The 27,353-nt window shown below is 41.5% G+C and overlaps 1 protein-coding gene across 14 annotated transcripts in view; it reads right to left on the bottom strand.

Moving 5' to 3' along the window:
• The window catches only part of PAM (peptidylglycine alpha-amidating monooxygenase), a 1,007,326-nt gene that overhangs the window by 965,165 nt on the left and 14,808 nt on the right, over positions 1–27,353 (bottom strand). For 2 of the 14 annotated variants that reach the window (XM_069226148.1, XM_069226068.1), the window contains exon 2: positions 11,361–11,427. The exons of the other annotated variants lie outside the window; for them this stretch is intronic. The gene's annotated coding sequence lies outside the window, so the exon portion shown is untranslated. The remainder of the gene's footprint in view (positions 1–11,360; positions 11,428–27,353) is intronic. 14 annotated transcript variants of the gene reach the window in all.

Below are 27,353 nucleotides of genomic sequence, written 5' to 3'. Positions count from 1 at the left end.
CCTGGGAGTGGTGTCCTTGGATGTATTGGTATAGAAAAGGAGCAATGTTTTGCTATTATGCTGCAAAGCTGTATTTTGATTTATATTTGTGTTAAAGTGTAAAGTTTGTGTCATCCCCCCCCCCTTTTAATTCTTGCCTTCATAATGACAACCAAGCACTATCAAAGGTTACAGTACTGATTTTTCCAACTAACCAGGGCACTGAGTAATCTGCGAGAGTAAGTTGGTCTCCCAAGCCTCACTTACTCTCCGACTGGAGTTTGAAGAGCATGCCTAGCTCAAAGGAGGAGGGGTAACATTCAGTCGGGGTTTAGTAACACACAATCATCACAGCTGCAATAAGGGAAATGTTTAACCAGAGTTGTGACTTTCATAAATCCACAAACCTTGCATATTATGTCATAATTAATATATTTACAGTGGAAATGGAGCTCACATGATAAACAGCAAACAAAACACAATACAAACAAGTGGTGCACACAGGACAGTGATGCAACCAGAGCCGGTGTCTACAAAGTCCGTATCGCAGTCACAAATAATAAACAATCGCAAACTCACGAACACCACTGAAGGAGAAAACACACACCACAATAATAATGCAGGTACTGTAACAGCGAAGTGCTGAGGCAATGTTCATGGACGTACAATTTGTGACAAAATAGGGGATTGCAAATATTCTTCTCCAAAACGAAATATGGTTGTTACATTCACAAGCCCTTAATATTTGCAATCCTACAGATCGCAAACATCAACAAACATTGGTAAATCCAATAGATCTGGCTTGCATTTTCTGACCTTACTAAAAGATAAAGGAGTCTGCGGTGTGAAAAAAAAGAAAAGAAAAAAAAAAAGAACAGATGGGCAGTATGCTGAACAATGCAAACATTCACCCACAATCACAAAGATCTGGGTTTAATCCATGGTTCTTTTGCCCACACACAACCCCTGTTTGGAACCAGCCATATGCAAATCAGTCTTGACCATGTTCCCAATGGAACAGTCCAGTCCTAACTGCCAAGCCAGGCCCTGCCTGGATGGAAACAAGCATTCTGGGACCAGTGTCATGGTATCACTCTTCATCAGAAAGGGTAGCTTGAATCCAGTGGCGCAGTGAGCACCTGTGCATCAGTGATCGTATGGGTAACTCCAAATTCAAAATTAAACAAATAAGTGCTGTTCCTGGAATCAGTATATAAGGCACATTTCGAAAATTCATTTTGTATTCATTACATTTTATCTCATATATTGATGCACGGTGGCTACACAATAAAATATCATTGTAAGCAGAAGCTCAGTTCTTGTCTCTGGATATTATGTGTTTTTCAACAACTAACAAATAACACATATCCCCAAAACCAAAAGGAGCTGATGGTCGTAGCAGTACATTGCTTTTGTAAATCAGCCACTGGGCAAAAAAATAGGGATGAAAGTGCTATGGCTAGTTTTGGGGAAACCGTGAGCTATCTTTAAAAAAAAAGTTTCTACCACAAACTACAGGTACCTTCAAACCACAAGAAATAGGAAAAATGGACAACCACTTGGAAAAATGCTAAAACTGTTGAATAAAACATGTTTTTATAACTGTTTGTTCCTGATAGCTGGGAAGTTAGTGAGCTTGGCACTGCAAACCATTTATTGATGCCCTGTTTAGAAGAATGAAAAACGTACGCTTTCTTGCACAGCAATTTTTCACCCCTCAAATTTAGCTATGTTGGGTCTTTTTTTCGGTTTCGTCCAAGGAAATCCACAAACTCTAGTCCTTTTGGAATCCCTAAGACATGGGGAAAGTGACACGCATTTGACAGTGATACCTTTGTGGGAAAATAATTATGAAGGTGTAAGCGCAAAGTATCCCGAATATCAAAAAAGGGCCCAGCACTATAGGTGGAAAAGCTTCACAGCTAAAAGCCAAAAAGACATTTGCATCAAACATTGCACTATTTGCCTTAGATGATTAGTAGTAGCACAGTCCAGAAAACGTTTTATGATCGGACTTGTGTTTTAGGTTAATTCCCCCTTTTTCAACCATTGAAAGGTGTTTAGAATTTGCGGGATTGGGCTCTCCAATAAGGACAGAAGACTGGTACATGAAGGGTTTAGACCTGGAGAGGAAAGGTTTCTGTTAAAAAAATATCATTGGCTTGCACGTGTTACTAACATCGCTCATTATTAGAGGAGGGAATATGTGAATCTTTTTAAACAAGAATGTTACAGGCAGGAAAATTCAACTTTCTTTAGATTTTTCTAACAACTATATTAAATACAGCAATTACCTGGGCATCATGGAGGCTCAGGAGACTGAAGATCAATGGCTTCTGCTTGAAGACTGCTAATGAGGGATATATTTATACACGCGTATTGGATACTAATGATGTGCAACAGTTGAAAAACTGAGTGATTTCCTGTGCTACACTTCTGGCTTGAAGATCAAAGTCGTGGCCTAGTTAGAGGACTATAACACCTACATATTCTTCACCCTGTGGAAAAGCAATAAGCTTTAAAACAAGGGTGTGAACTATTTTTTTTAAACACAGAGCACATCACTTGTATAAGTTGCCTTTTCTCTATCACATACATTCTATCAGACTGGACTCGGAAACTCCTGATTTATAACGCCAAAAATAACTTTATTTTAGCTGTCTCCCGCCTGAAATTGCCTCTATTTCAATGCATGTCAACGGAGAAAATAAATTCTTTTTTTTGTTTCAAAATCTCCCCAGTTGTAAAATGTAGGCATTTCTACACAAGACAAAAAAACGGTCTCTGTTTTAGGTCCAGAGGAAAATGTGAGATTTTACAGTTTTTCATATCAATTTACATTCCATAGGTCTGCAAACATATACACGTTTGATTCCATTATGCAAGATTGTCAGAAAGTAGAACAATTGATATCTGTTGTTTCTCATTCACAAATATCTCAGATTACTTGTCACATATGTAAAAACATTAAATTAAAACATGAAATTGTGTTCACTTCCCAAAACAATGGGGTAGCCAAGTGCATAAACTAGGAAAATCTTTTTGCATTGGAAAATCCCTCACTCCTTCAAACCAACAATGGTTAGGAGCTGCTGAGCCATGGTGATGCCATGTAACGATACTTTGACCACATTTATACTGGACTTCCAAACAAAATCACTGACAGACTTGAAAGGTTACGAAAGGAGACGGCCTAAATCTACATAAGTGTCACCATGCAAAAGCCGCCATGAGCTACTCGATTGGCTCACGGTTGATGCAAGGATCAAGCTGAAAGTCCTCTGCCCCGTACAGAGGTTCTACTAGGGACAAGAGACAAGATGCTTGCAGACACTTGCTCTGCCCTTCATTGTATCTTGACCAGAAACCCACACTAAGTGAGTGCGCACCTGGCTACCCGCAAGCTTTTAAACACCTGAGAGGAACATGCCTAAAATTCCGGGGCCCTAGGTTGTGGAATGCCACAAATCAAAACCAATGAGCAGAATCTAACTACATTTGCACCAGGACATTCCTGAAATTTGAACTGTTCACCCTCACTTTTAAATGAATTGCAGGAAGTGCGGGTTTAGTAACTGGGAGTGAAATATAGATTATCTCGGCGACGAAAGTTATCATCACGTCTCCTCCCCGTGATCCATAATTTGCCAGCACCTGAGGCAGGATAAAGTTATAAAGGTTCTTCCAAGCTGGAGGTCTCCATAACTCACCGCCGAGTTTGCAGCCGGTGAGTGATCGTTCACACCTCAATAAATCATTGCACAAGTACTTTTTTTTTAAATTAAAAAATGCACTATAAATTCATCACTGTACTTATGCACACTTCAGACGCACTTCTGAGTGTTGCTTTGGCCATAAAAGCCGTGTGTCATTACGGTTTGAAAAGAAAACGAAATCCTGGGGAAAAGCTAAGGTTAAAAATTAAATTGTCAGAGGCCCAGTCCACCTGGCATTCGGACCAACCCCCTTTAGGCTTGTAATATATTTTTTTAATGTGAATTTTCCCTGGGAAATACCCTCCCTGCCCCCACTTCACCTCCCTGGAGAAAACACACATAAAAAAAAATGTCAGTAGTTCAGTTCTCCGGATTTATGGATTTACCTTCTTTGGGCCATATATATATATATTTTATGTGTTTTTTCCCCTGGAGGGGCCGGGAGCACATTAAAAAAAATATTAGGGGGTTTGTACACAGCCTCTTGATCCATTGGGCTGTTGTGTCATTCACATTATTCTTCCACTCAGTGCAGCATGGAGCATGTGGTCAGGTTACTTCTACCATTGGCTATCTTCACTGCGAGTGCAGCATTGTGAATTTTCGCAAGAAGCATTTCTGCATGCAAAGTATGAGTCTTCAGTTACAGGGGATAGTATGTGAATGCTTGCTTCTTGAGATCAAAGCTAGATTTTTTGTCTTCAGGAAATTATATTTATGCTGCCAATGGCCCAGTAGCACCCCCACAAGTAAAGTATTGCATAAGCCATGACAACTGACAAATGGGTCTGGCTATCACTGCCAGCATTTTGGCTTTGCAAATGGCTGTTCAGCCATCTAATTTGCTAGTGGGAAACACTTATTGTCATCTCTCAAGCCATGTTTTTGGCGCTATTGGACTCCACCTAAAATTGTCTCTGCTACATGTCATTGCCATAAGAAATGATCAGTGGGTAGAGACGTCTCTCCTGTGTACTTTGAAGTATGCTGTGGTATTTGGTATATTCCAAGGTGAAGTAATACTTTGTATTTTTTGTCCTTTCTAGTGTCTTAGGGAAAGCTGCCACTGCATCGAAAAGCGAAGTGCCTTTTTGCTTTTTTACTGTTGAACACATCTTACAGATGCACACATCCAGCGACTGATTTAGAACAATACTTCTGCCTTCAACGTAGGACAGTGTTTTAGATGGAAGGTTTTAGACAGTCAACATAAAAGGCTCCTCAATGGATGACTGCTGTTCAGGCCCTAACTCGGTTTATGGAAAACAGCTTTAAGACAGGATCACATATTGAAAAAGCATCTGAGGGAGAACAAAATGAAGAAGAATCTGGAAACTATTTTTCAGTCAGCAGAGCTCCATCCAATGACTCATCTTCTGAGGAACATGGTCCTGGAAGGTGTGATGTCCTTACACAAGCACAATCGGTGCAACCGAAAGACAGCAGCAGTGTAGACCAGAACAGAGAGCAGGTACATGTAGTGTCAAGCACAGACAGAGTACTTTCTAGGCAGCCCCCAATTTAGTGCAGCCTCATATTTTCCCATTTGCTGCAGATACTGGAGGTAAAGTTGATAAAACACTTTTTTAGCCTAATGACTGAATCATCTCTTTTTGGATGTTGACTTCCTTTGTGTAAATTGTGCACCAAAGAAATTTGTGTGCCAGACAGGAGCATAGAGGGCACACCTGAGGACTCACACTTCACGCAGGGAGTTGTAGAAATTTATGAACCTTCCACTCAACATGGGTAGTGCACAAACCAAGTGTACAGTCCTACTGATCTGCTAGCATAGTTTGGGGAACACGCAGATTCACACCAGTCATGAGCAGGGATCGTTTTTTGCCACTGCAGCATATGCTGCATTGCAGCGATAATTCTGCTGCATTGCTCCAGGACTATTCAGACCATGACGGATTGGTCACATATTGGTCTGTCATGGGGCAAAAGAGGTTGTTATGACACCAAAACGTACATGCTGAGTGAGAGCTCTACTGGTTATGCATACCACCTAAGAGGCTAAGTAGGGAAAGACTCTGCTCTAAATCACACTAGGAGTCCCAGCAAAGATTGTATCTGAGCTTGATCAACCACAAATACTGCTTCACAAAGGTTATAACCGTTATCTGGACAACTTCTATACAAGATTAGAATTGTTCAAAGGCTGTACAAAGCTGTGCCACTATGGCATGTGGTACAGTTCAATGTCACCGCAAAGGGCATTGAATGAACCTGTTTCTTAGAAGCTCCAAAATCCAAGAGTACTGTGTTGTATTTTAACTTGTATTCAAATTCTCTGATAGACAGGACGCAGTGTACATATGTCACTACAATCCGTGATGAGAGCACTTCCCTGGTCACAGTTTCGGTCAGTTAGCCAAAGTTCACAAGCCCAGCTGATTACTTGATAACATGTACATGGGTGGAGTGGATGAGAATGACCAGGTACTTCAGCCGTACAACGAGAGTTGTAAAACTTGCACATGGTATAAGAAGCTATTTACCCATCTGATCAAGTTGGCAACATACAATGCATATGTTGTTTAAAGTTAGACCACCACAGGAAGACCAATTTCTTTGCTTGACTTTCATTTGACTATAATTGAAAGTCTTACTGCTGAAGAAGCAACAGCTTCCACTTCACCTACTGTAGAGAATATGGCAAGCCAGCATGATCAGCACTTCAACAACTGCATTTCCACAACACAGAGAAAGCCTCAACCATGTCATCACTGCAGAGTCTGCTCTACGGAATGAAAGAGGCAGGAGACTCACTGTCCCTAGGGCCCATTTCAGCCCTGCCTGTGTTTTCCAACTTGCTTTATGTTAAAAGTGAAGTGGTAGGAAATGTGTGGGTCCTCATACATTCTGGAACTTTCTTGAACAGAAACGTGAGGCAAATGTGTGTTTTCTTTGGCCAAGCTGAGGTTTTGCAAGGGCTTCTGGGTAAGAAAACTGAATGAGAGCCATTCAAGCCCCGTCACTCTGAACTCTCCTGGGTTTCTAGGTTTCAGGAACATACAGGTTAGGTATTTTTCCCCAGGTGCCAGATGAGCTGGGGCCGAAAATCAACAGCTACCCAAATTGCAAAAAAAGTGGAAAAATGGTGGTGTGTCCATTATGAGTTCTGGCACCGTTTCTGTTGGGGGGGGACTAGACCCATCTACACAATCACAGTAGCATTTGTATTGGACAACTTGGGGAATGCTGTGTGGTAGGGAGTTTGTGGCTTCCCACAGGGTCCAGACCTTTCCAGCAAAGAAATATGAGAAAAATGTGTATTTTTAGCCAAGGTTTAAGGTTTGCAAGGGGTTCTTGGTAAAGTTACCTGGTGAGAGCCAAGCAGTTATACCCCTTGAATTTTCATGGGTGTCTAGCAGGTCTGGTAGGATTTCCTGGCTGCCAGCTGAGCTAGGCCCTGTAACTCAAAGCTACCTACATTGTATTTAATTTTTTTTTTTTTTAAAAGCAGGGAATCTGATGTGTAAAATATGATGCCTCCTGGTCACATTTTGGGGTAACACACAAGTGTGGTACCCTTTTTATTGGGATACGCTTGGCACTACAGAATAGTAGAACAACTGTTTTGCCAATAGGATTTCTTTGCATTTGTGCCTTCCAAATGTTAACCTGTGTGCAATAAAGACATTTTGAAAAATGTCTTCTGAATCACATGCTAGTAGTGAGGTACAAATAACCACTGCTCCTTAACTCACCATGTCGTGTACATTTCAGAAATACATAGGTTCCTTCAACCCCACTTTTCACTGTATATTTTACCTTCTAAAGTGCTCTATATTCAGTGCACAGTGAAAAAACATTTTAAGGTGCATCTTAGTTATTGGCTCTTGGTAGCTCAGGTTCTGAGAGAACCTATAAACCCTACATATCCCCATGACCAGAAGAGTCTAGCAGGCATACCGGTGCCCTGCTATTGTAAATCAAGACAAGAAATTACAGATGAAAACTCTGTCACAAATACCTGTTTTTTTCTACCCATTTTTTCATTTTTATTTCAACAGTTACTCTCTATGGGAAAACATTGCAGGATCTACACAAATAACCATTTGCTGAATTCAGATTTTGTCTACTTTTTGAAGTGTATAGCTTTCTGGCATCACTCATGGGTTTCACTACACTTTCCATCCATCGCAAAACTAAATATATGTTGAACGTACAAAGATTCAGAATATGAGCCACCACTTAGAAAGAAGCCAAAACTTTTGTAAAATATATTTTTCTTTCCACGCAGCTCTACTTGTTCCTGAAAGATGGGAGATTTGTGATTTTAGCATAGCAAAACTTCCTTTGATTCCATTTTTGGGAAACAATCCAGGCAGCTTTTTTGCGGAGCACTTCTTTTCTCCAACAAAATCCATAATTTAGCTAAATTTTGCCTATTTTCTTGGTCGCCTCTGGGGGAATCCATGAACCCTTGGCATCTTTGGAATCTCCAGAATGTTGGACAAATAGAAGGCAAATTTGGTGTGGCTACCTTATGTGGAGACACGATAAGGAGGCTTAAGCGCAAACTACCCCAAAGAACAAAAAATGGTCTCAGCACATGGGGGCAAATAAACTATTGCAGGATAGCAATTGTAGCCCAGGTGTCTTTGATACATTTCATGCATTTAAAAAAAATGAAGTGAAACCATTGTCTTTCTCCCTGCCAGACGGGAATGACAAGCATCCTTAGAGATGGGAGTGAAGGTGATGCTGCTGTTTCGAAAAGTCACTTGGACTTCAAAGCCTCAGCCATGGACTGAGAGGTGAACTTGATTTTCACATGGGACATCTTTTATTGGGCTGCAAGTTCAAAGTACATTTATAGAAAATTGTATTTAATAGTTTGGGGTGAAAGGACACCTTATTCTTAAAATACTGAAAAAGCGTGACCTGCTGGAAACATGTCTCATGTTTGTTTGCTACCAGGTATACTGAACTCACCAATTTGTCTATTGTCCTACTTCATTTGTGCTAATACAAGATCTCATCCATTACACGTTCATATAGATTTTGCTCGTCAAAGAGCCAGGCAACAGTCAAAAGACTTCAGCCATGCTTGCTGATGCATGGAAAAGACCAGCAATTTCTGCTTTGCTACATCTTTATTCAAGTCCTGCCAAAGCCTATATTTGTTATGGCCACACGCAAGCAGGAAGGAGAAGTATGAATGGAGTCAAGGAACAAAGAAGAGCAGAGTTGTCAGGATTACATTACCTAGACTCTTATTGCGAGATCACTAGCTATTTTCGTCCTGCAATGCTCTGATCGTTACCCTACTTCATGGGTTTGCACAGACAAGGACAGTGTCTTTCATAGTGCCCTCCACCCATTGTTCAGAAATATGGAACCTGAGGACGCAGAGAGAGACTTCTTCTATAACTGCTTGAGGATTTAGTAGGTGAGTTTAAGCAGCCACTAGAATTTAGGCAAAGTACCCTCATTATCTCACAGTGGGCCACTGCCTTCAGGAACGGGATGTCAAGTGTCTTCAGTAGAAGTGATAAATATATATATCACGTATGAATGTGATCAGTACCAGCCCCATAAGTGTCCAGGTTCGTATCCAGATCAGCCAACCTTGGTTTCTTTCAAGGAGGAGGCTGAGAAATAGGTCCGCTGGGACCTCCAAGTAGCTAGAGGGGCCTTCTGAAGTTTGTTTTTTTAAATGGGGCCAGAAACCAAAAGATATGTGACAAGACCAACAGCAGAGATGGCGCCAGGGTGAGCCAGAGCCAATGCCAACAACTGAACTGTTATCTCTAGGGGAGAGGTGCTGCTGTTTTGGAGTCCTCCATAGAGCTGCCGCCCCTCTGGTGAGCTCTAACACAGATGGATCGGAGTTGGGGTGAACTATCGCTGTCCCGCACAGTGGCCAGACTCACCGGTTCCGCTCAGCCATGCTCTTGGGGAGGGCAGTAGCGGGCCTGTCCACGGCCAGGAATAGCTCATTAGTTCTATTCTCGGGATGAGATACGGTTCATAGGTGCTGCAGTTAAGAGAACCCTCTATATGGGCCCTAACGAAGCGCCTGTAAGGGGACCCCCATAAACACTCAACGGCAGCGCATGGCAGCAGGCTACAATAACTATTAACAGAAGCTGTGGTAAAAGCATGGGCAGCTGCAGGGGGAGTGTCGCAGGTGATTGGGTCACAATTGGGCTGTGGGATTCATGCAGCATAGTACTATCTTTAAACCTGCCTGATAACAAGCAAAAGGTTTTAAAGCTTGAAATGTAACATGGTAGACAGTCTCCAACCCCCACAGTGACTGGCTGATTACCTGTCGGGCTGCTGTTAGCTCTGCAGAATGTCGTGCTGGAACAGAATACATCAAATGACATCATGTGCACAGCAGCTGCCGGAGCTCCGTCTGTTGTAAATGAACATTGTTTAATTTGTAAAGAGGGGAGCCTTGCCTCCCACCTAATTAATTCTTAACGTGCTGCTGAATTTATTCTTGAAATACGGGTGCCTGGGGGTTTAAGAGTACCCCTCCCCGCTCCCGCGTGCATAAACTGGTTTCCAGTCTCAGGCTGGACACTGTGTGAAATATAGATTATCTCGGCGACGAAAGTTATCATCACGTCTCCTCCCCGTGATCCATAATTTGCCAGCACCTGAGGCAGGATAAAGTTATAAAGGTTCTTCTAAGCTGGAGGTCTCCATAACTCACCGCCGAGTTTACAGCCGGTGAGTGATCGTTCACACCTCAATAAATCATTGCACAAGTACATTTTTCATTTAAAAATGCACTATAAATTCATCACTGTACTCATGCACACTTCAGAGGCACTTCTGAGTGTTGCTTCTGCCATAAAAGCCGTGTGTGATTACGGTTTGAAAACAAAACGAAATCCTAGGGAAAAGCTAAGGTTGCCACATTATTAGAGAATCTTTGTATCTGCATTTCTCACTTCGCTCTCCCGTTCCCACTCACACACCCTCCTCTCCTGTGGACGGCTGATCAAAATTTGAAGGGGCACCGTCCACAAGACAGCTTTTACCTTTTTATACATGTTTCAAAAGGATTTATCTAAAACATTAAATTTACTGGTTGTAAAAAATATTCACATGGTAGAGTAGGTGCAGCAATGTTTTCACTTTTCTAAAAGTAAGTATGTATTCCATTTTTTTTTTTGTTTTAATAGAAAACTTCACCCCGCAACTGAGAACCAAAGCAAAATCACTTGGACCACCTCTGACACAGTCTGCTACTGTACACATTGGCAGAAACCCAAGAGAGCGTGGCATCTTCTCTTGTACCGGAAACAATAAAATATTTCCTACCTGAAACAGACATTAGTGTCACAGTGCAGGCCTCAGTTCTCTGTAACCCTAATGGCAGCAACACCTTGATCACCTGCCTCCCAGAGACCACTCGGGCACCCTTGAAAGACATCCTAAACACTGCATCACATGTCAAAGGGTTGAAGAAACTCAAAGCACAACATTCCAGGTCTGAAGGAACTACGCTGGTCCCACTCCAAGTCCATAACACCTTCAAAATCATCTGCATCACATACAAACTTAACAGAAACAGCACTGCTACAAACCAGGTTGAAATGATTGCTATCTGAAGCAGACAACGTCAACCCACAGCCAATACATGGTGAGATCGAAATAAAGAACTACAAGAAGGAAAAGCACAAGGAAACATACCTCTTTCCATCTATGCTTCTGTTACCTGGCCCAACTTCCCATCAGCATTGAAATGGCTCCCATCCTCCTGCAATTAAGAAATAAACTGAAAACCCATCTCCTTAAAGAACACTAGCTGCCCACTCAACAGAAAAGTATGTATAGCATGCTTCGTATCTTAGAGCTCTCGCCCCTTATTCTGTGTTCCACTGATCACGATGTAGGTCTGTGCATACAACAACACCTTCCCTCACTTGCATTGCCATTTCAAGTTCACCCTGTTCCCTGTCCCGTGATGAAGCTCAAAACACCCACATCATGAGTTACAACCTTCAAGATTAAACGTGCCTTTCTGACTTATTCCTATTGGTTCATCTAGTAAATGAGAGTAGAAATGTCTTTTTATTTTGATGTTATTGCTGTTTGCAGCAGTGCATTCATAGTGCTGTATATAGCAACAGAAGAAGCAGGCAAGACACGATGACAGACAGACGTGCAGATCCTTTTTACAATGAAAATTCGAGAACAAAAAAAGGAAGAAGCCTTATTATAGTGTGAGGAGGCGGGAAATGGAAACGATATACAGTAGTGAAAGATGGTAGAAAAGTTGCAAATAGATATTCCCTGAACTGCACCAAGAATGAAGCACGTCTGAGGTTCTAAGTGAGGTCGTTCCAGAATCTTAGTCCATTAGGTGAGAAAAACTGATGTGTGCATTCTTTCTGAATCTTCTGGATCCTTAGGCTGGCCAAGAACGTTTTCCAGTTAGTGAATGTACCACTAGGCTGTATGGAGGCGAGGCCCTCATGTTTAATCCAGCAGAGTGCGTTATTGATTACACAACAGAAATAGGAGTGGATTCTGGCACGGGGGGGTGTCAATATGTGCTCGAAATTTTTTTTATACAGGTCTTCGAAATCAACACATCACACTCAAGATAATTTTTATTCTTTTTACATCAGGAAATGAACTTCAAACATTGAGAAGATTGTCCAATGCACTGACCCGCTCAACCACCTAGTGGAGTTTATCAGAGTGTATTAGGTGACAGAGATTTCTTGCAAACATTTGGCTTGAATCAGATAGTGCTTGGCAACAGGATACAGTGTAGCTTCGGGGTCACTGTGAGGGGGAAGCTAGCACCTTAATACCTATACTTCTGCAGGGGTGCCATTCTTCTAGCTTCTTTTCTGGCCTTCCTACACAATTTAGCCTGGTTCTTGATGCAAATGTGTATGTGGTATTGAACTTTGCCATTCCAAACAGCCATAGAGATTGGAAGGAAGGTGCAGAGTGTCTGATAGTGGCTCTGACTTTCTTGGAGAATCACACGGGCTGAAGCTGCACAGTGTCATCTCTGGCTGTCCCCTCCGGAGAGTGAACATGATGGAAAGTAAACTTATGGCAGTGTGATTGAGCAAGGGCCTCTGGGAAATGAGCCAGCTGCCGGTATGTTACACGCCTGGAAAGCTGGAACAAAAGTCGGCAGGATGGGATGATCGTGCTAGCGACAGGGGAGGTCTGATACGTGTCACATCCCTCGCTGATGTTGGTAAACAGCCTCCTACTTGCATAAATGGTGGCCTGCAATCACGGTCCCTTGAGTTGCGCGATGGGTACCTGATGCCAGGGTCAACTTGTTTCTGACACTGCCCACAGCAATTCTGTTCTGTTTTACAGTAGAGATCTGCAGGAGGCAGTTATAATGTTTTCTGCAGTTCAGATGCTGCACCTTTTATCTGTATGTTGTGACACTCAGAGTAGGACATTGCCTGTTTCACTAAGTACCTTGGCATCATTATAACAGAGATTACAGTTACAAGATTTTTAAAACACCACAGCATCAGAGTTAGAAATTAAGAATGCTGGCTACTTTTGGCTACTTCGGCTTGACCCCCGTGGCGGAGCCACTGGTAAAAGCACATGGATGTGGACATTGTCAAGGATGTGTTATTAAAGGGGTTGAGGAACCACCACTGAATACTCTGAGCAGGGAACAATATCTAATAATCTTTAGAATTTATAAGTATTTACAGACATTACTGAGAGGAACGAAGGTAAAAATACGCACATCCTGTTAATTTCCAAAACAACTCCTCCAGACTGTGCCACCAAAGGAGGTACTCGGTAAGGACCAAGGGAAACAATATTTTTGATGCTTAATCTGCAACATTTTCAGACCGCTTTAAAATATGTGTTACAACATTGGGGCCCACATCAGACTATACAATTATGGTGTAATTTCAGCATTTGAGTGGACTTGGTTCCAAGCAATTCCGTTTATGACTGCAGATGTATTTTTAAATAAAAACATAGGTCACAACCCACCCCCTCCCTAATGCTTTACTTATTTACTGAAATCAGAGAACTAACAAGTATAAGCCACCATTACGCTCCTTAACTCACTCTTAAAGAGGACAGACTCAAATCACTAGACTAACCCTGCCCTGTCCGTAACAAAGAAATGAACTAACAATAAATGCTCTTTTTCAACACAAATGCAAGGTAACCGATGAAATAATATTTTGATTTACCTTTAGTGTTCATTGTTTTATCCCTCCTACACTGCCCCTGCAGTGGCTCTTCTCTCTGTGTGCTCAAGGAGCTTGGAAGCACCAAGCTTGCCTGCCAGACCAGGCTATTTCAGGGGTATCTGAAGACCATGTCATGTCATGTTCTAATTTTCTTTCTCCTACTTCTGGTCATTCACCTCCTATCCTGGTCTGGAGCTGTGTCCCAAGAACATTAACTAATAATTGTTTTTAAAAGGTGTGGCCTTTCCAAGAAAGGGCCTCTCCCTTGCATGTGTGGCCTAGAATCACAATGGTCTCCTCCTCTTGATCCTTCTACTTATAATCCTCCTCTGGTCCTCCTCCTCCCTATCTCCTGGCCCTTTCCTAGCCCTCTTTGCTTTCCTCAAGGTCCTCACCCTCTCGTCCTAGCCCTCTTCATAATCCTCCTAGCTGTAGCTGCCTCCCTCTTCTCCCTCTTTCTCATCTTCCTCATGTCCATCTGGGTCCTGGCCCTACCTCTCAGCCTCCTGGTCCACATCTTCCTGCTTCCTTTGATTTTTTTCTCCGGTCTTCCCAGACCTTACCTAGGTCCTCCTGTGTCTGTGGGTTTTGTTGCAGCCATCTTGGAAGTATAGAAATAACAGTTTCAAGATACCCAGCCGTCACTACTGGATTTGAAAATGCTGGTGCCGCTTTCCGAACATTAGTGAAACCAATAGCATCAATCAACAAGCACTGGTAGAGCGTGACAGGCTGTCATTACCAAAGTTTGTTTTATTTGCTGGTGCGAAACACCTACAGATCATGTCCACTGGGTTACAGGCATCTGTTACAGTGATCGATTTGTATCTAGCAGGTATGAGGGAATAATTATGTTGTTGTAGAGATCATTGTGCTACTTGCAGCTCATAAAAACAATTCTTGTTAAATTGCTAAATGAGCATCTCACCCGCTTCAAAAAGCTCCACTTAAGCTGCACAACATAAATCTGAAATCTTGCAGGTGGCAACTCAATTTTTCATTATTCTAACAACGATAACAATGGGTTCTGTTGTGTACTACTAATCATCTAATACTAAGAGCCAAAAGGTAAGTTTGTTTTGTATGCTATATAAACAGTTATTATTAGTGTACTAACACACATTGACAGATACACCTGGTATTCTGACTGTACGTTCACAAACCCACATATCGCACAAGCTCACTGAGCGAGACTGGATGAAATAAAACAACTTTCAGCTCTCAATTTAGTATCTCTTGGCTACTTGTGAAGGGTCATGCAGAGTGTATTCCAATTTCCCCAGAGGGGTCAGAAGTTAGGCTCCTGGGGGTTTCAAGTTCCTCTACCTGCTCTCAGCCAGGACACACCTCGGACAAACACATCTGATAGTTCATGAAGAGTAACATGTACATCACTCCTCAGCCGCTGCTCCCTACAGAGACTCACACACAATGCGGGCTGGCGCTGCGGCTCTTCCCCAGTGTGTGCACACTGCACTGCACTGCACTGCACTGCACTGCACTGGGACACAGACGCAACGAGTGTCTGGGACCAGCTTGGATTCCTGATCCTTCTCAAAAATAGCTTCTGGATCAGGAATCTGGCTGGATTCCATCACTGGCCTTGAAGCATCCAGAAAATGCAAACACTTGAGAGTAAGAAAGCCTCAACCTCCGACTATTGCCTGTAACTCTTTTGGACACTGAAAGAGCAATGGTGAGTCCCTCCGAAGCACCCCGCCCCCCTTTATGGCTGACGGTTATTCACTAGTAGTGGTTTAGGAGAGATCTCCATTTCAGGAATGCGAGGGGTCATACCTACTCTGATAGCTATGGTAAGGGATGAACTATATGACATTTAGGCACGGCTGGTCCAAGGATATCTGACATCTTAGTACAAAGGATTTTTGCTCTTACAACGGGACCTCATTTATCATTGACAGTCTGGCCCCTCCCCCTCTTTCTGACAGCACCATAGGCAGCTGATCAGCAATTTAATAACGTGTGTCCGGCCCTGCACTAAAGATATTTCCTACACATACTTTAAGCGACTGGCCTAAAGAAAACGTACTCTTGAGGTAATAAATCACATTAATCACTTGCTTCAACATAGCACCTTGCAATGCAGGTTCTAAGCGCTCTTAATAGCTAATGTAACTATTACCCAATTTGATGGCCCTCCATTTACTTACCTGGAAAGAATAGGAGGCCGAACTGACCTTACTGGAGTTCAATTACTTGACCTTCACGTCGTTGTAGATGTCAGTAGCAATCGTTTAACTCACTGTGCTATCTTTCAGACCAGAATCCGAACCTCTTCATGAATGTTATTTGCATTAATTTCTTCTTGCAACATTTGGTTACAGTGCCATTTTAACACAGTGAATCATTTGTAACCTTTACGCAGTAATTAAAAGAGCTCTATGGCACAGGAGTCATAAAAGGATAACTAGTTCACATAGTGACCTTTATTTAAAAGATGGAAAGAAGAACAACTTAGCATCATCTGAACTTCTTTTATGAGTTTATGTGTAAAATAAATGCTGCAGGAGATGCATCCTCTGCAGAGGACATATCCGATGCAGGGCACATTTATTAATGCAGGTTTTTGCTTGCTGGGCCGGGTAGCTAAGGTGAACGAAGCCAATGCTTTCAATAAAAGACAAATGCTCGTTTTCTGGAAAACTTCCGTAGAACAGAAGGGGCAACATAGTGCAGAACGGTGCACCAGAAATTTCGACTTAGAATTTGGCTGAAAGGGACAGAGGTGGGGAACCCTCGCTAGACCAAGATGTTATTGTTTCCACGATCCCCATCCCAGCAGAAGTGGTCTCAATGTGCATCTCTCCAGGAGAGCTTATCAACAGGTTATTCCAGGGAGAGGCCAAGACAAAAGAGGAGGACAGGGGATTCCAGCACTAATGCTTTTCACGCCAAATGCAGGGTCTCAAAGGTCTGGTCGAGCAGCTTCGCTAAAGAGCCGCAGGCCAATGAAGAGCGAAATGTGATGGGTCCCAATCACCCCACTGCTTGGAGGGCTGCTTATTCCAATAGGATGCAGACTTTAATACAGGGGCAGATGGGAGCGCAACCTGAAACAGACCAATAAATACCAACGGTGGAGACTGTGACTATGTACTTTAAAGGTAACCAGAAACACAAGACCCAAAATGACAGGACTAGCTACACATTTTCAAATTTATTAATCATGATATAGTTACTTAAAACCTTACATGATGTGGTTAAAGGAAAGAGATCAAATACAAAACCAACAAAAACATGTTAATTAAATGTTACTACAGACTTCTAAAAGTGCAATGTCCTTGGGCTTTTACATGGTCAGTGCTTAAGGTCTAAAGCTCAATATACAAAATTAGAAAAAAACAAAAGAGGTAAAAACGTGAACTTAACAAAGTTCTTTTACTGAATGTAGCATCCTCAGAAGTTGGAAATGCTTAAATTATAATGCTTCACCAACAGAGCTAGCTAAACAGTTGAAGTGGCCCCAAATAACAGCTTGTTAGCCAGAGTAACTGCCTATGAAGGTGTAAATAGAAATTACTGAGTCCTGAGTCATGCCCATTGACCTGCACTAGAGCTGATGCTGCACTTAGTAATGAATGCGGCCAAGGAAGCAGAGGTAAGAAAAGAGATTAGCAGTGAGAAATAAAATAAATAGCAGCCATATTCGTGCACGTTTATGCAGTTTCCTGAGAATTTTTTAATATAGCTCCTTCAATAATACAAAGTGCTGGTGCGTGAGAAAGTGCATATACATAAAGATCGAATGATTTAAAGTGCGCTCCCTCCATTTAATTGTGCAGCTGCTTCGTATTGCTTTTTTACAATGAAGATAAATTTGACCAAAGATGCCATTACTTGGGGTTTTTGACCCCGCAAACAAAATAGAAAATGCTGCCAAGACTTGCTAACTCCATTTGTGTTGAACAGATTCTGTAAGAGCTTTCTGGGTGCAGTTAGCAAAGTTGGACAGATACATATTTGATACATAAAGGTTTCATTCGGTCCATGGCATAGCCTGCACAACAATGAGGCTGCTCTAGGGCCCAAGATGGTATTGCGTCCTTTGATGGCAAGAGGCCGAATCTTAATACAAAAATGTGTGCTTATAGCAGCTTTTAATGTCTTCAAAAAATATAGCTCTGTGGTATTGGATTTCTATCAGTGTTAATGCATAACCATGAATGTCTGTGTTTACACAAGCATTCCTTGACCTGCATCCAGGACAAGAGCCCCACGAGTTTGACAGTATGGTATGACGGGGCAGACCCCGCAAGTGTTTCAGTCCTTTCAAGGCTTCACCACTCGCCTTGACCCAGTGATTTGATTGACTAGTCCTTGCTCTTCTTCCAGATGAACGATTTCAAAGTATTTGTCGGGCCGGCTCGAGCAGATGACAAATATTTTACAAAGGGGGTGTTGGTCACTGGCGGTGCTGTACTTATTTGAAGCTACCATATAGGAGGAAGATAACGGATGTGCACCAGCAAGGCAAGATTTTATCATAAGTGATGTAAAGGCCCTGTTATAAAAGTGTACTGAGCCAAGATAGTGCTGCTCTAAAACTGCTTCCCAAACATTTTAGAACCATGACCCATTTGTTGTACGAATTTTTTTCGCAACCCACCTAGCTTTAATGGACAATAAGCAGGTGATTTTTTTAATGTAATAAAGCATCATCTGGTGGAGCATTGTTATTTTCAAACAGCTCATTTTCCATTGACATGGTCACCAAATGTTCACAGACATACAGTTTTACTGCAAAAAACTATATTGCACACAAAAGGTAATGTGTGGAAATTGGGTTTCAGTGAATACTTATTATTTGCAATCACCAAGTTAAGTGTCCTGATTAGTTCTGGTCCTACGAAAGCCTTAGTTTCCCTCTCACTTCAGAATTACAAAAAACGTGCTTCATTTTACTTTCCTAATTTCTGAAAGTGTACAATTCACTTACAGGTATTGACATTTTGTTGTGTGTTTAGGGAAAAAATTTCACCCTTCAGCTTTCCTTTCACACTTCATGGACTCTAGCAGGATTATCAGATAATTCACTTTATATTTTATTCTCTGTGAGAGGACTTGGTAAACCCCAGTCTCTGTGATAAAAAGCAAGCATCAGAAGACATAGCCTGACATTTGACTTTTGCTTTTAAAGCACAGCAAACATGGCAGGATAATCACAGAATTTAAAGATACCTTTATTTATTACCTGGACTTTGGTGAACCACCAGAAGCCACCGATGCTCTGGCTGGAGCTGGTGTTTGATGGGCAGGGAGATACCCAGTCTGGCAGATTTGCAAGCTTGGTGTAAACATTAAGAAAGTGAAAAAGTCTAAGACTCATAAGTCAAGTGCAGATCTTCACAACCAGTAAGTGAAATACATATTAATATTAGCCACCACAGAACTTGATAGAATGATGAAGACTAATGGTAAAGAGGTATCATGTGAGTGAGGTGTAGAAGAATCCTGTAGCATACTGGAACCGTTGTTCTGTATCTTGGACTGGACATTGATGTAGATCTGAGCGATACCATTTAGCATTTTGCAGATTGCTGAAGGAGAGGGAGGAGAAGATGGCAACTGAACAAGAAGGCACTGTAAGTCACAGGGTCGATTCATAGCAGAATGATAAAGAAGAAATACAATCATAAATGTTTAAAATACAGGGAAAATGCAGGAAGTATTAGTTTGAAAAATCAATATTAAACAGCATGGAATGATGTAAGGTCCATTTAGAATAGCACTGATGAGCAAAAAGAAACCTGTAATGAAATAATTTCATAAACTCTTTTTAAAACTTTCAGAAAAAGACAAAAATGGATCCCCCACATTTACAGGAGTGGCTAGACTCAGTGCTATCACCCAGACTAGAATATGGAGGGGACCAACAGGGTTGCTTCTGGAGATTCTAGAAGAAGAAACTTTTACTAAAAAATAAAAAGTCAAGGAAGAGGCACCAATAGAATATCTGCCAAACTTTACAAGGCCAGAAAGAAGGGCATTATACAGGTATGGAAGAGGCTATTTACTATAACACCTTAGTTACAGGTTCAAAGATACCTCCATCTCGGGGAGAATAAACAATCACTGATATTCTTAACGAAAATAAGAACCCAAAAATTTGAGTCGTACTGTCCAGTTTAACTGCTAAATGCAGATTATAAATTGTGTGCAGGGATATTAGCTAAAGGATTAACGGAAGCCACTGAACAACTGGTAGAGGATGATCAAAAGTGTTTTATCTACGGAAGACAAATACATGTTCTCATTCACTAGTTGATAGTCACTAGCAATGCCTAATTTGTAAGAAAAAAATTAAAGTAAATAAGCGCCAGGGCCCTTGTCAGGAGGCCACCTCAGCTTGCACCACCCATTACTACTGCCGGCACTGCCAATGACAGTACCTACACAACTCAACTACTAACCATCACACTGCTACAAGTGTGACGATTCAGACAGTTTGAATCCCCAAAGCTATACGAATGTCTTGGCCTGCAGGTATTAGTTGTTTTTAATGTATATTGAATTAATAGATAAGTGTTCTTCTCCTCATTTGTAAATTATACAAACATTACCACCATGTGGCAGCTGTCATAAGTGCCAGTGTTTTCAATTAAGTGCTGGTGCCGAGCACCTAAAACCACTGGCTCAATTTAAGCACTGGTCATTATAGACTTGGTAGAGGCATAAGACTTTCACTTCAGTGATAAGTTTCGATGTTGCCAAAGTTTTTGAGACGGTCAACTGGAAATATTTAAAATATGCCTCACAAAGTTTGGGATTCATCAAACATATATTAACACAGTCAAAACACTTTATGATGCTCCATCTGTAAGAATTTGGATAAGTGGCAACCTAGCAAGTGTTTTGTATTAAAACGGCTCTCAGGCATTTTTGTCCTCTATCCCCATAATTGTTTGACATGTAAACAAACTCTTAGTTCAGTATGTTAGAAACAACTATATTGTACATCCATTTAAATGCTTGGGGTTTGAAAAGAAGATTGCACTTTATGTAGATGATTTAGTTACTTTCACATGTAACCAGAGAAACCCGTAGAGAGATTTGAACAACTTACTAGTGAGTTTGGTACTTTGTTTGGGTATGGTTTGAACATAGACAAGATGAGAGTAATGACCTGAAATACAAAAACTCTCACAAATCTGGCTTGGAGGAAATAAAACACCTGGGCATTGTTATTACACATAGCATTGAGCAAAGCTCTTTAGAATTTAGCTAAAATTTCTGTGGAGATAATCACGTTACACAAAACCTCCTGCTATCAATTCATTGAAGGGTTAATATAGTAAAAAAGGGCACTATTCCAAAATGTATGGTATTAACAATGTTTATGTGCAATAGCCCACTTAGGCAAAATATATATGAATGTATACAATATGACCTTATATCTATGTGATTTTATAAATGGCAACAGTTTAAAAGACGTTTGTGAATGTTAATCAAGAAGTAGACAAAATATTGAAAGTGAATACATTACTAAATTCTAGGTGTAAGCTTTGCCCATTTGGGTAGAATCTGTCCAATAGTGGAATATATCAGTGGATACACTTGGGCAGTATTGTGAGCACTGCTTTGTACCACTTTAACAGCAATAGCAGTACCAAAAATGTTCTAGATTATAAAGTCATGAGGAAAGGGGATAAAAATAAAACTCATGTAACACTTCAAAAAATTCAGTTTTTTATGTTTTGTATCGCATAGCATGCATGCACTTTATATTGTGATTGTATAATGGCGCTAGTTGTGGGGAACAAGGCTGCATGGAGGCCAAAAGAAGTCAAGTGGTAGCACTGAAATAAGAAAGCATACTTGCAACTCAGTGTTGCTGCTTCCTTCCACATGGATGCTGACGGAGGGATAGTTGTTCTTATTCTAAAACTAACTTTCAGCACCAGGATACCCTTAGGGGTGATAGTGCTGTGCTTTACAAATGCTATGATTGATTGAATTTTCTTGCGTAACTGTATTCCCTTAATTGTTGACAAAAAGAGCCCAATAAAAAACAATGTTAGAAATGTATAGAGATTTCTAGAGGGAATAAGATCGCCTGGAAAAAACTAAGATAGGGAAGTGAGGCCTACCCTTATCAGATTTGTCATATGACTGCTGGGCAATTCAGCTCACAAACTGCAGAATGCTTATATCTTTCCCAGATGAACCTGCTAGGGGTTTAATGTACCGGGCAATGCTGAAAATTATATGTAATGTTGAAGCTCTTCTATATAAATTTGGTGCTCCAAAGTACTTCAAAAAGGTGTGCTTAAAAGTCAAAAGCAAGTGCTGCAATTTGGTACAATATGAAGATAAGATGGATTACTGTGATCGAGGTTCCATTTGGAAATTGCTTTAAAGACTAGAATGCCTGAAACACCAGCTACGTTTACCATTAGGAGAAGCAGATATTTTAGGACGGGGAGAGTTGACAGTGAAAATAAGTGCAAGATCATGGGCTTATTTTGTGAGTAAAACAGAAGAGAAATGACTAAATCTAATATATGAAACTAACGGGCTGGGATGCATTACAAGGACAGGACAAAATTGACTGCGGATTATGAGGAGGAAATGCAAAACCAGGAGTTGAATAAGGCAGTATTCAAATGGAGTAAAGCAGAGGAAAATAAGATGTGCCCCATGCATAGGACTTTGGAAAGATGCTTCCCAAAACCTGGGAGATTTATGGCAAGTATCTTGCTGAAGTCTAACTAGCACCCAGAAGCCTGCCGGCTCATAGGGAAGGAACATGCCTGCTCTGCAGGAGGAGAGATTATCTAGGAGGACAAGGCCAGCTTTGCTTCCGATGTGTGGGACTACCTGAAGAAGCTCACTATCTGGTGACAGTCTCGTCTGGATTAGCTTGCGCTGCAAGAGGTAATCCAGTCTTCCTGAGTGCAATTCTACTGGTGAACTGTGAGAAGAAATGCCACTAACAACATCTACAGTCAGAGGATTGGTTCTGCCACTAACAAAGGGCAGTCCAACCAAAAGGAACCAGTGGCTGCTAAAGTGGGAACTCAGCTCTTGCTGAAACCATACCTACCAGAGATTCTTAGACCAGAAGCCTCACCTACCAACGACACACAGCCTAGAGACCTTATCTCACAAACGCTAGCCCTGTCTAGGTCTACCTGTCAACCGGACGCCTGAAGTGGTCCACTAGAGAAAGAGAGAAGCTGGACCTTCAATGCAGGTGAGTAGATGCCACCAAATATGAAGCAAAGCATACTCTGATGTCACCAGGCCTAGTCATTCTCTGACCAAGTAACAATAAATTGATGTCCGCATAATCTGCCAAATGGTAAGGCTCAAGAAAATCAAAGCTGCAATCCCTTACCAAAAGATCCTCAGATAATTACTAAGGTTAGCCCTGTCTCGAATACAACCAATACACTTCCTCTGTTGACGCAAGTTATATCTGTCCTCCATATTTGGACATGGTGAATGAGGGGCCATCTGAAATAGATCCCACCAAATATTTTTGCATTGCATACAGTCCCACTGCCATGTCTGTGCCACACATATACACTGTCCAAATGCACTTGAAATGCATGTAGCTTGTTAGCGCAAGGATAGGACCATTACAATGAAGCAGAACTTTCAATTGAATGTGGTCAATAGGCCACACACTTTTCAGACACAGACAAAAAGGTTTAGTCAGGAATACTAATTCACAAAAGTTTGTACACTGCCACCACCACTTCAGATTGCCAACCAAGGACATGGTCAGGCAGACCATTGTCAGTAGAAGCAAGACATGGTTGGTTTGCTTCTTCTGCTTACAGAACCATTTCTGGACTTGGCCATTGCCAGAGACAGGTCTAGTTTCAGCATATGCACCAGATAACTGAGCTGGTATGGTGGGAAAATAAACAATGGCTTACAATGCTACCCTGAGCAACTGCCAGTAGTTGCACTTATCACAAGCATTCTTCCCATCATCTTTCGTATACCAGACATACTGCTATCAGTCTAATTTTTCTCAGGTTAAGCATTGTTGGAGCATGCCACCCTCTATCAGCACAGACCCGTTTTTAAACAATCTCTTTATTTTTTTTAGCTACCTTTTTCTGTCTATTGAGATGTTTGAAGATGTCCTCTCAGGTGATAAGATGGTTGTTTCCTACTCTTTTGCAACAGCATCCACTTGCTGATATTTGAGCACACTGAATCCATTAATAAATTAGTCACTCTAAAACCATGTCTGCACATGTTGATAGTCACAAGAGCAAGCATGCATCCTTCTACGTGTGACGGGTGTCCTCCTATTTCAGTAATTGGTGGGTTCTTCCATTGTCTGTCATATAAAAGTAGATGGCTATGTTCTTGGCGCATTCTAGCACACAAATCAAAGTAAGCTGGAGCAGTCCTGGGTAAATGAACGGTTTACCAGGATTTGGGGACCTCTTCGGCACTAGGCAAGTCTATCTTGGGACCAAGACTTTCCTAGATGTTCTGACCTCCCTGACTAAAAGTATATCATCAACAATTGTCCTGTGCAACTTGGTACATTGGAAATCCTTTCATAATCTTCAAATAATCAGGAATATCTGTCTTACTATAAGTTGCTTCAATAGAGATAGCAAGCCTTCAAGAAGCCAATATGAATGCCAGACTTTTAGGCATGCCAAGCCCATCGTCCTAGTACTCTCACATTGTGGAACATTTGGACAAGCACCTAAGTGCTTCCATATTGCACCCACTGACTTCAATGCTCTAAAATGTCCAGCTGTCAAATGCTTTGGTTGGCACCTTATGCCCTGCATCTGTTGTTTCGTTCACTCCAGTGACAGTTGGTGAAGCTGTCCCAGTGGGAGGTCACATGCCATGGTTGCATCATTACCTCTGCTCCTATGCTCCCTAGTTCTGCTAGAAGAATCTTTGAATCATTGACAGACTTCACCTACCATGTTTTCAATGTTGCAAAGGCGGACTACAAAATTATAAGTATATCATTGGATTCTGGTGTTAGTGCATTGAAGGGATTATAATCATAGTTTTACAGTTTACAAGGGTGTCCTCTAGCCAGTGGACATTCAACTACCTATCAAGCTTATAGATTGCTATCAACTACGTAATTGCATAAAAAGCTCTACATATTAACCTACAAAGGAAGGTAGTAGGGTATCTCATACATATTCTCATATAATACAATACAGTACCCTTGTGTTGAAGACACCCAGGTTGAGCTTTCATCAGAGTTTCGGGTGCCATAGGTAACTTGACTGGTGAATTTACCTCCTAGTGTCTATTTTCTAAAATTCTGAAATAGTTTTACTTCTCATTTATACTTATTTTTTCCCTTACTTTTAGTACTTTATGTAAGACATTGGGGTGTTGATTTGAGGTGGGTGTGAGCATTCTTCAAGCAACAGTCACAATTTCCTTCAGAATGAACCACTAAAGTCACTAAATTAAATTGAGCTTAAATCTCTGGTAGCTCAACACAAAGCAGTCAGACTTAACTTAGAAGCAATATGTAAAGTGATTATGCAGCACACAAACAGCAACAAAGTGAAAACACAACACAAGAAAAATCCCAAACTAATTTATAGTACATTTTAATAAATTGACACCAAAACTACAAAAATTCAAATAGTAGACATGCAATGTTAAAATGTAGGTGAAAATAGTGTTCAAAAGCACAGTTCAGGCTAACCATGATGGAGAGTGGGCTGAATACAGGGAGCAAGTTAGTTCCACTGAGAAATAAGTTTAAATCCTGGTTGTGGAGCATTGGGCCATACAGCAATGGGCCCGAGAACCAATGCAAGGTCTGCATCGAAGGTGCATTGCACACCATAGGTTCTGATGAGGCACTGCATTGGGTTGGCACTGCATGCATTGGTTCAGAGAAGACCACAACTGGGCTGGTAGAGTACCTTTAGCCCCACTTCTAAAGGTCCAGAACTGGAGAAGAACCACTTAGGGTGTTAGGTTTCACAGCAAGCAGAATCCAGGTGCAGGGTTAAAGATAGTTGGAGTCTTTTCTGTCCCCAAGGCTCTGATCAGGAGGTCAGCAAACTAACTCTTGGAATCACTCTGGTGGTTCTGAGTTAAAGAGGCAGGTCCAGTCCTTCTCACTCAGACAGCAGGGCAGTAGAGTAGAATGGCAGCAGGGCAGTCCTTGCCACAGCAGCAGCACAGCAGTCCTTCTTACGAGTCTTCGACAGGTCCAGAACTGTTTTGAAGAGTTGGGCCTGAAGGTCCACTATTTATCCCAGTGCCATTTTAAAGTGGGAGAGGTCTCCCATCACAAAGGTGTCTGCAATTTCTTGCCTCTCTGCTGTGACCCCAGTTTGTATGTGGCATAAAAGACTAGTGTGAAACCCTTTGTGAGTGTGCTGAGGCAGAGTCTTTGTGATGTGCAAGTGTGGTAGATGACAGCACAGCCCCCTACAAAGTCAGAGATGGCCCATCCTACCAACATCTATTCCCCTTATGCCTTACTGTTTGGAAGTAATACATAAAGAGCAACTGCCAGCTATACCTAGTCATGTGTTCCAGGATACAGGCTGCAAAGGGTTGAGACAAGAAAATGCCAACTTTATAAATGTGGCATTTTCAGAATTGTGACTTAAAATCAGACTTTATCATTAAAGAGGGTTGTAAATTATAGTTCTTTAGAGACCAAATCTGACTTTCCTACCTGCTACCCATTGACCGTTACCATTTATTAAATGCAATAAAGTAACCAAATATTATTCTTTGGGGAGGTAGACTTTGCAATAGTGGAAAACAAATTTAAGAGTTTTCACTCCCAGGATACGTAAAAGTAAAAATTACATGTCCCACACTTTAAATACACAGCACCCTGCCCTAAGCCTGCTTAGTGTCTACCCTGGGCTGATTTATATGTATTAGACAGGCAGGTCTAGACCTGGCAAAAGTTGTATTTTACCAGGTCAAAATGCTTCTGAAATGGGTGGCACAAGGAGTGGTGCTGCATGTTCACTAGCAACATTTAATTTACAGGTCCTGGGTACATAAGGGTACCACTTTACCAGGCATGAACCAGTAAATTAAAAGTGTCAATTGGGTGTAAGCCTATTTCACCATGTTTGATGGAGAGAGCCCAACCACTTTAGCACTGGTGAGAACTGGCAACGTACACAGAATCCAAAGGCCAACAAAAACGAGATCAGCAAAAATGGGAGGATGAAGTCAACATTTTTTGGGGAAGACCACCCTAAAGATGGCATGTCTAGCACTTTTAATATAAGAATTATCAAAGGTTTATGCTTGCTTCCCTGCATAGCATGTGCTGTTGGGCCTGCTGGATCTTAGACCCAACAGGTTAACTAAACTCAGCAAGAATTATCGCTCCATACAGTGGCAACTGATTTTAGATGTTACTAGCCAAGCTACATAGATTAAATATCTCCTCATCCATCTTCCTCTTCCTAATCCTTTCTTTGTGATGAGTTTCACCTTGAGACAAATTACCTAATACAAAACT

Source organism: Pleurodeles waltl, chromosome 1_1 (assembly GCF_031143425.1).
Source record: "Pleurodeles waltl isolate 20211129_DDA chromosome 1_1, aPleWal1.hap1.20221129, whole genome shotgun sequence".
NCBI lineage: Eukaryota > Metazoa > Chordata > Amphibia > Caudata > Salamandridae > Pleurodeles > Pleurodeles waltl.
This window is presented reverse-complemented; position numbering and strand designations above follow the sequence as displayed.